The following is an 8,045-nucleotide window of genomic DNA, read 5'->3' on the forward strand; positions in this document are numbered from 1 at the left end:
CTAATAACCACATGATGGAGTCTATACTAGGCTGTTTTGAAATTTCCTCTGCCAATGGGATTAATCCAAATCTCTTCACTTTAGCCTCAGGCAGATGTTGCATGCTGTTTTGAATAGCTGGCTCCCAAATAAAGACACAGACACTTCTTATTAGTTATGAAAGCTTGGCTTTATCTTTTGCTTGTCCCATTAGCTCTTATAACTTAACTTAACCTGTTCCTCTTCATCTACATTTTGCCTCAGGGATTTTTTCTTTCTTTCTTTCCTTCCTTCCTTCCTTCCTTCCTTCCTTCCTTCCTTCCTTCCTTCCTTCCTTCCTTCCCTCCTCCTCCTCCTCCTCCTCCCCTCCTCCTCCTCCTCCTCCTCCTCCTCCTCCTCCTCCTTCTTCTTCTCTCTCTCTCTCTCTCTCTCTCTCTCTCTCTCTCTCTCTCTCCCTCTCTCTCTCTCTCCCTGTCTTACTTTTCCTGCTTCTTCCATGTCTGGCTGGCCCTGGGCATCTCCCTCTCTTTTTCCCTCATTCTTTTCTCCTTGCTTTTCTCTCAAACCTATCCTCTTCCTATTTATTCTCTCTGCCCACCAGCCCCACTTACCCCTCTCCTGCCTAGCTATTGGCCATTCAGCTTTTTATTAGACCAATCAAGTGCCTTAGACAGGCAAGGTGAAACAGCAGCACATCTTTACATAATCGCACAAATGCAGCATAAACAAATGTAACACATCTTTACATAGTGAAAGTAATATTCTGCATCAGGTAGATTCTTTGGACAAGGGCAAAAAGCAGCCTCATTCTTCACCAAAATATCACAAGAATGATCTCTAGGCAATGTTCCAAAATCCTTCTCCTCTGAAACCTCTTGAGCCAGCACCCCCATGGTTCAAATCATTCTTAGCAACACTGTCTTCTATGCTCCTACTGATATGGCCCATTAAGCAGCACTTAAAGCATTCAGCTGCTTTCCTAATCCAAACTTCCAAAGTCCAAATTCCTTCAAACAAAAGCATGGTCAGGCCTATCACAGCATACCCCAGTCCCTGGTACCAACTTTTGTCTTTGTTAGGGTTTCTATTGCTGTGAAAAGACACCATAACCATGGCAACTCTTATAAAGGAAACATTTAATTGGGGTGGCTTACATTCTCAGAGGTTTAGTCCATGATCTTCATGGTGTGGCATGGTGGCATGTAGGCAGACATGGTGCTGGATAAGTAGCTGAGAGTCCTACATCTTGACTTGCAGGAAGTGGTCTGAGATATTGGGTGGTACTTGAGAATATATGAGAGAGCTCAAAGCCTGCCTCCACAGTGACACACATCCTCCAACAAGACCATATGTACTCTAACAAAGCCACACCTCCCAATAGTGCCACTCCCTTTGGGGGGCATTTTCCTTCAAACCATCACACTGTGTATGTACCTCAGCTGGTTTTTAGGTTAAGAAGATATTCACTTTAAAATAATTAATTAATTAATTAATTAATTATTAATTTGTGGGGAGGAGGAGGTGTTCACATGCCATGGCATGTGTATGGACGTCAAAGGACAAATTGTAGGAGTCAGTTCTGTCCTTCTACCATGTAGGTCCCAGAGATTGAACTCAGGTTAGTCGGTACCCATATCTGATGAGCCATCTCAAGGGCCCAAGATGTTGGGTTCTATTTCTACTCTATAGATAGTGGTTATCATAATGAAAATTGGGTTTTGTTGGGTGCTTGAATCACAACCTATAGAGATATTTATTTTTCTTTTTTTAGGTTTGGTGCGTGTGACCAATTAGATAGAAAAATCCTATGTTGATCACCCTTTCATTCATGAGACTTTATTTTATTTCAGTATATTATTTTGTATACATTGCCTCATATTTATACTGCCTGTACAGTTAATTCCTGTTATTTACAGTAGTCATAGTCTGTACAGTAGTGTTAAATGCTGAATTAGTGGATCCTAGACCACTGTTCCTAGAGAATATAGACAGGTTCCCCCAGCTGTCGTGTCCTGGTTTCCGTTCTGTTGCCGTGTTGCTGTAGTAAAACACTCTGACCAAAGCAACTTAAGAAAAGATTGATCTTGGCTTATTGTTCCAGAGGGATAGAGTCCTACAAAGTTGGGACTATGTGATACAGCACAGTAGCAGGAGCAAGAAGCTGACTGATCACATTTTATCCACACTCAGAAAGAAGAGGGGTGGGAACCATGAGCAGGAAGTGGGGGGGAGGCTATGAACCCTTCAAACCCATCCTAGTAACATACTTCCTCCAGCAAGATTCCCCTCCTACAGATTCCATAACTTCGCAAATAGTGCCACCAACTAGAGATCAAGTGTTCAAATGCATAAACCCGTGGGGCTTATTTCTCATTCAAACCATCACAATTATGGTCAAAACTTTTAGTTCATCAATTAACACACATAAGCCTTGTTTAATGTGTATTTCCAGCTAAGTAAACCTTGTTTTTTACTGTTCACTCTGGGACAGAGCAGACAGTGCAGAGCTTCCTCTGTGGTGGTAATCTAATTGTATTGAAATATTATTTTGATTTATACTGAAATATTAATTTGATTGTATGTTAATAAATAAAGTTGTCTGGGGGTCAGAGCTATTAGAGCCATAGCAAGAGTGTGGCGGTGGTGGCACACGCCTTTAATCCCATAGATATCTGTGTGTTCAGGGTCAGAGCTATTAGAGCCATAGCAAGAGTGTGGCGGTGGTGGCACACGCCTTTAATCCCATAAGATCTCTGTGTGTTCAGGGATACAGCCAGCATTGGAGACATATGCCTTTAAGACCTAGGGGGCTGTACATTCAGACAGTGACGAGGCAGTCATGTGTTTGGGTTTACAACCAATGAGAAGGCAGAACAACATACTTTAAAAATACGAACCGAGAGGAAGTAGGTCTCTTTTCGCGAAGCTGGGACAGCAGGAGGAAGGGTGAAATTTTAGCTCTGAGCTCTGACCTCTCGGCTTTCTCTTTTACATTGTTTCTGTGTTTCTTATTTAATAAGACGGTTGGTTACATCAACATCTGGCGCCCAACGTGACAAGAATCCATTAAAAACTGCTTGGCTTGGCGGCAGGTCCGCTTTCCCGCAAGGGCGGCAGGCGGCCCGCGGCGGCGGCGGCGGCGGCGGCGGCGGCGGCGGCGGCAGCGGCGGCACACGGCGGCCGGCGGCGATCGGCTTCTTAGTCCGAGCTGCTGGCGTCCTAGTCCGGGTAGCAACTTCTAGCCCGGGCCTAGGTCTGTGAGCAGCTTGCCTAAAGCCGGTGCTACAAACAACTCAGACCTGCCCTGCCGAACAGGGCCCTGCCTGTAAAGCCAACGCACGTGGTCGGAGCTTAAGGAAGCCAGACCCAAGCCTTGACTCGGCACAAGAGGGAACACGTGGCTGCATTTAAGCTTTAGCCGGCTACGCTTTCTTGTGCGTTCTCTCTTTTCTCTCTCTCTCTCTCTCTCTCTCTCTCTCTCTCTCTCTCTCTCTCTCTCTGGATTTACACCTGGGACACTAGGTGGCTGCTTTGAAAATCCCCTCGGATTTCTACTGTTCTACGCAGATTTGGTAAGTCATAATATATCAGATATTTTAAAGGAAACTATCTAAAAGAGAATTTTTTTCCACATTAAAAAACAAATGGGTTTTATGTGTACATTGGAAGAAAATTGGTTTTTGTTCGAAATTTTAGGCAGTCTGGCAATGGAACAACTATATAATATTAGTATTGGTGGAATTATGCACCTCATCACTATAATAATCCACATTTTAATATTTAAAAAGATAGTCAATTTAAGTGCCAGGATAACAGCGTTAGAAGAACTTGTTAAACCTGTAAAAATTCAGACAGAAGAAATTAACAGTGAAGTTGTTTCAAGTCGGGATCATAAGGTTGCTGAAAGAAAGCCTGTTTTCACACAGTCACCCTTAATTTATCCTGTAACAGTACAGCAGATGCCTGATCAAATGGCTACACAAAATACTTGGGCTCCAATTGAAATGTTGGATTTAAAAAGGTTTAAGGAGGCAATAGTATCTTATGGCATGCATTCCCCATATGTAAAGCAAATGTTAAACACTTGGTCAACATATAATAGGATAGTACCACAGGACTGGCGGGACCTTGCACAAGGTGTTCTGGAACCCAGCCAGAGACTTCAATTTCTGACTTGGTTTAAGGAGGAGGCTAAAAACATAGAAAAACAATGGAGGGATAAAGGAGTACAAGTTTGCCAGGATCAGCTTATGGGCGAAGGCCAATATGCTTCAGCACAAGCACAATGTTTATATGATGTCCAAACCCTAATTTTATGTCGAACGGCAGCCTTGAATGCATGGGACAAAGTTGAGGAACCAGGAAAAAAATCTGAGTCATTTACAAAGGTGAAGCAAGGCCCAAAAGAGTCTTTTACAGATTTTTTACAAAGACTGGCTTCAGCAGTAAAGAGAACGGTCTCGGATTCAGAAGCTGGTAAGGCAATAATTGAATCTTTGGCCTTTGAGAATGCGAATGCAGCATGCAAAAGAATAATCAGGCCATTAAGGGCAAGATCTGCACCTATGGAAGATTGGATTAGAGAAACAATTAATGTTGAAGCTGATGAGCATGATGATACATGGGTAGGAGAAGTAATTTCAAAAGGTTTGAGGAGTGTTAGATGTTTTGGATGTGGAAAGCAAGGACATTTGAAAAGGGACTGTAGACAGGTCATTTCCAGAAACAATGTTTCTTCAAGGAACAATGGCAACAGAATGCCCCTTCCTTCTGGAGTATGCAGAAGGTGTGGTAAGGGAAAACACTGGACCAACGAATGTAGATCAACAAAGGACAGACAGGGTAATCCTTTGCCTCAGTCTTCGGGAAACTCCCAGAGGGGCCTCAGGCAGGCCCCCAGTGCAAATCCAGTTCAAACCTTTCTGGCAGCCATAGAGGAAATGCCTGCTCTGGAGAGCGATTAAATAACCAAATGCCTATTGGAATAAATCATGCTGGTCAGAATGATGAAACAGAGAGAATAGAAAATTCAGGAGAAAACATAAAGAAAATTTTTTGGCAAACTTCTATTAATGAACAAAGACCAAAATTAACGATAAAAATAAATGGTGTTTTGTTGTCTGGTCTGGTAGACACAGGTGCGGACGTTACCATAATTGCACCAGAATTTTGGCATCCAACTTGGCCTCTTCAGGAGGTAAACGTTCAACTGTTAGGAATTGGGACATTATCTCAGGTGAAACAGAGTGCAAGATGGCTCGAATGTATAGGTCCAGAAGGACAGAGAGGAAAATTAAAACCATATGTGGCTAACATAACTATGAACCTGTGGGGTCGAGACTTGTTGCAACAATGGAATACTCAGATTAACATCCCTCCAATCTCAGAAACAAATCATAAACTAGCACATGTTACTGAGAGAAATATTAGAAGATATTGTTCTAATGAGTGGTCACCAGCCATCCATATTATACAAGAACAGGGCACAATAACTGATGATCTTCCAAAGACACCAACAGCTCTACCTTTAAAATGGTTAACAGACAAGCCTGTATGGGTCCAGCAATGGCCTTTAACAACAGAGAAACTCCAGGCTTTAGAAGAGCTGGTAGAAGAACAGTTAAATGCTCAGCATATTGAAGAATCAACCAGCCCTTGGAATTCTCCTGTATTTGTTATTAAAAAGAAATCTGGTAAATGGAGAATGGTAACAGACCATAGGGCAATTAACAAAGTAATTCAGCCAATGGGTTCTCTACAATCTGGGATGCCTTTGCCTACTCTGTTACCAAAAGGATGGCCTCTCATAGTTATTGATTTAAAAGACTGTTTCTTTTCAATACCCTTACAAGAAAAAGACAGAGAAAGATTTGCTTTTACAGTGCCTACTTATAATAATTCTCAACCGGTTAAAAGATTTCAATGGAGGGTCCTCCCACAGGGAATGTTGAATAGCCCAACTCTGTGCCAATATTTTGTACAACAGCCATTGGAAGTGATACGTAAAAAATTTCCTAAATCTATAATTTATCATTATATGGACGATATTTTACTAGCTGACTCAAATGCAGATACTTTAGAAATAATGTTTGAAGAAGTAAAGAAAATTTTGCCTCGCTGGGGATTACAAATTGCTCCTGAAAAGATACAAAGAGGAGATTCTATTAATTATTTAGGATATAAAATAGAGCTACAAAAAATTAGACCCCAAAAGGTGCAAATTCGGAGAGATAGACTACAGACTCTTAATGACTTTCAAAGATTATTTGGAGATATTTCTCATCTACGAACTATTGTTGGGGTAAAAAATGATGAACTGACTAATTTGTTCAAAACCTTAGAAGGTGACAAGGACTTAAATAGTCCAAGAGAATTATCACCTGAAGCTGAGAAAGAATTAGCATTGGTAGAAAAGAAAGTGCATGAAGGACACGTGAATCGTATTGATCCAAAGCTGGATTGCATTTTGGTTATCTTACCTTCTAGGCGTTCTCCTACTGGAATATTAATGCAGAGGGAAGATATTATATTGGAATGGATATTTTTACCAAATAAACCAAATAAAAAATTAAAAACTTATGTGGAAAAAATCTCTGACTTGATTTACAAAGGAAAATTGAGACTTCGTCAATTAGCAGGCATAGACCCAGCAGAAATTGTCGTACCATTAACTAAGGAGGACATTGAAAAATTATGGACAGAAAGTGAACCTTGGCAAAGAGCTTGCAGTAATTTTTTGGGAGAAATTAACAGCAAATATCCCAAAAGCAATAGAATTGATCTTATAAAGAGAGCTGAATGGATCTTGCCTCGAATTGTACGGCAAAAACCCATATCTGGAGTTCGTACATTTTATACAGATGCCAACAAAGAAGGAAAGGCAGGTTACAAATCAGAAAATTTAAGTAAAGTGGTTCAAAGTCCGTATAATTCAGTGCAAAAATCAGAATTGTATGCTATTCTGTTGGTATTAATGGATTTTTCAGAACCTCTCAACATAGTAACTGACTCTCAGTATGCTGAAAGAGTGGTGTTACATATTGAGACTGCAGAATTTATCCCTGATGCTTCAGAATTAACTTCACTATTTATTCAATTACAAGATACAATCAGGAAAAGGAATCATCCTTTATATATAACTCACATTCGATCCCATACTGGTCTGCCAGGCCCTCTAGCACAAGGCAATGAAGAGATTGATAAATTATTGATAGGAAATGTGCTGGAGGCCTCAGAATTTCATAAAAAACATCACGTTAATAGTAAAGGTTTAAAAAAGGATTTTTCCATAACCTGGCAACAAGCCAAAGAAATAATAAAGAAATGTCCTACTTGTTCCTTCTACAATCAGACGCCATTACCAGCAGGATGTAACCCAAAGGGTACTCAGAGAAATGAAATCTGGCAGATGGACGTGTTTCACTTTGCAGAATTTGGAAAATTGAAATATGTACACCACACTATCGATACTTATTCAGGATTTCAATGGGCAACTGCTTTGAGTTCTGAAAAAGCTGATTCTGTAATCACTCATTTGCTAGAAGTTATGGCCATCATGGGTATACCTGCACAAATCAAAACTGACAATGCTCCATCATATGTCTCTGTTAAAATGAAACAGTTTTTTGCTTATTACAATATAAAGCATATTACAGGCATACCACATAATCCTACAGGTCAAGCAGTTATAGAAAGATCAAACAGAACTCTAAAGGATATGCTAAATAAACAGAAATGGGTAACAAAAACCCCCAGAAATAGACTGCATAATGCTCTTCTAACTTTGAATTTTCTGAATGCCAATGAGAAAGGAACAACAGCTGCAGAGAGACATTGGATAATAGAAAAAACTACAGAATTAAATCAGCCTATATACTTTAAGGATGTGCTGACCTCAGAATGGAAACCAGGGTATGTATTACATTGGGGACGTGGTTTTGCTTTTGTTTCTACAGGAGAAGATAAGCTGTGGGTACCATCAAAATTGATAAAGGTTCGATTTGAACAAGAGAGACCTCTTAATTAGAGGAGGTGATAGTTCATCAACCAGCATGAACATCCAATTT

Source organism: Peromyscus maniculatus, chromosome 3 (assembly GCF_049852395.1).
Source record: "Peromyscus maniculatus bairdii isolate BWxNUB_F1_BW_parent chromosome 3, HU_Pman_BW_mat_3.1, whole genome shotgun sequence".
NCBI lineage: Eukaryota > Metazoa > Chordata > Mammalia > Rodentia > Cricetidae > Peromyscus > Peromyscus maniculatus.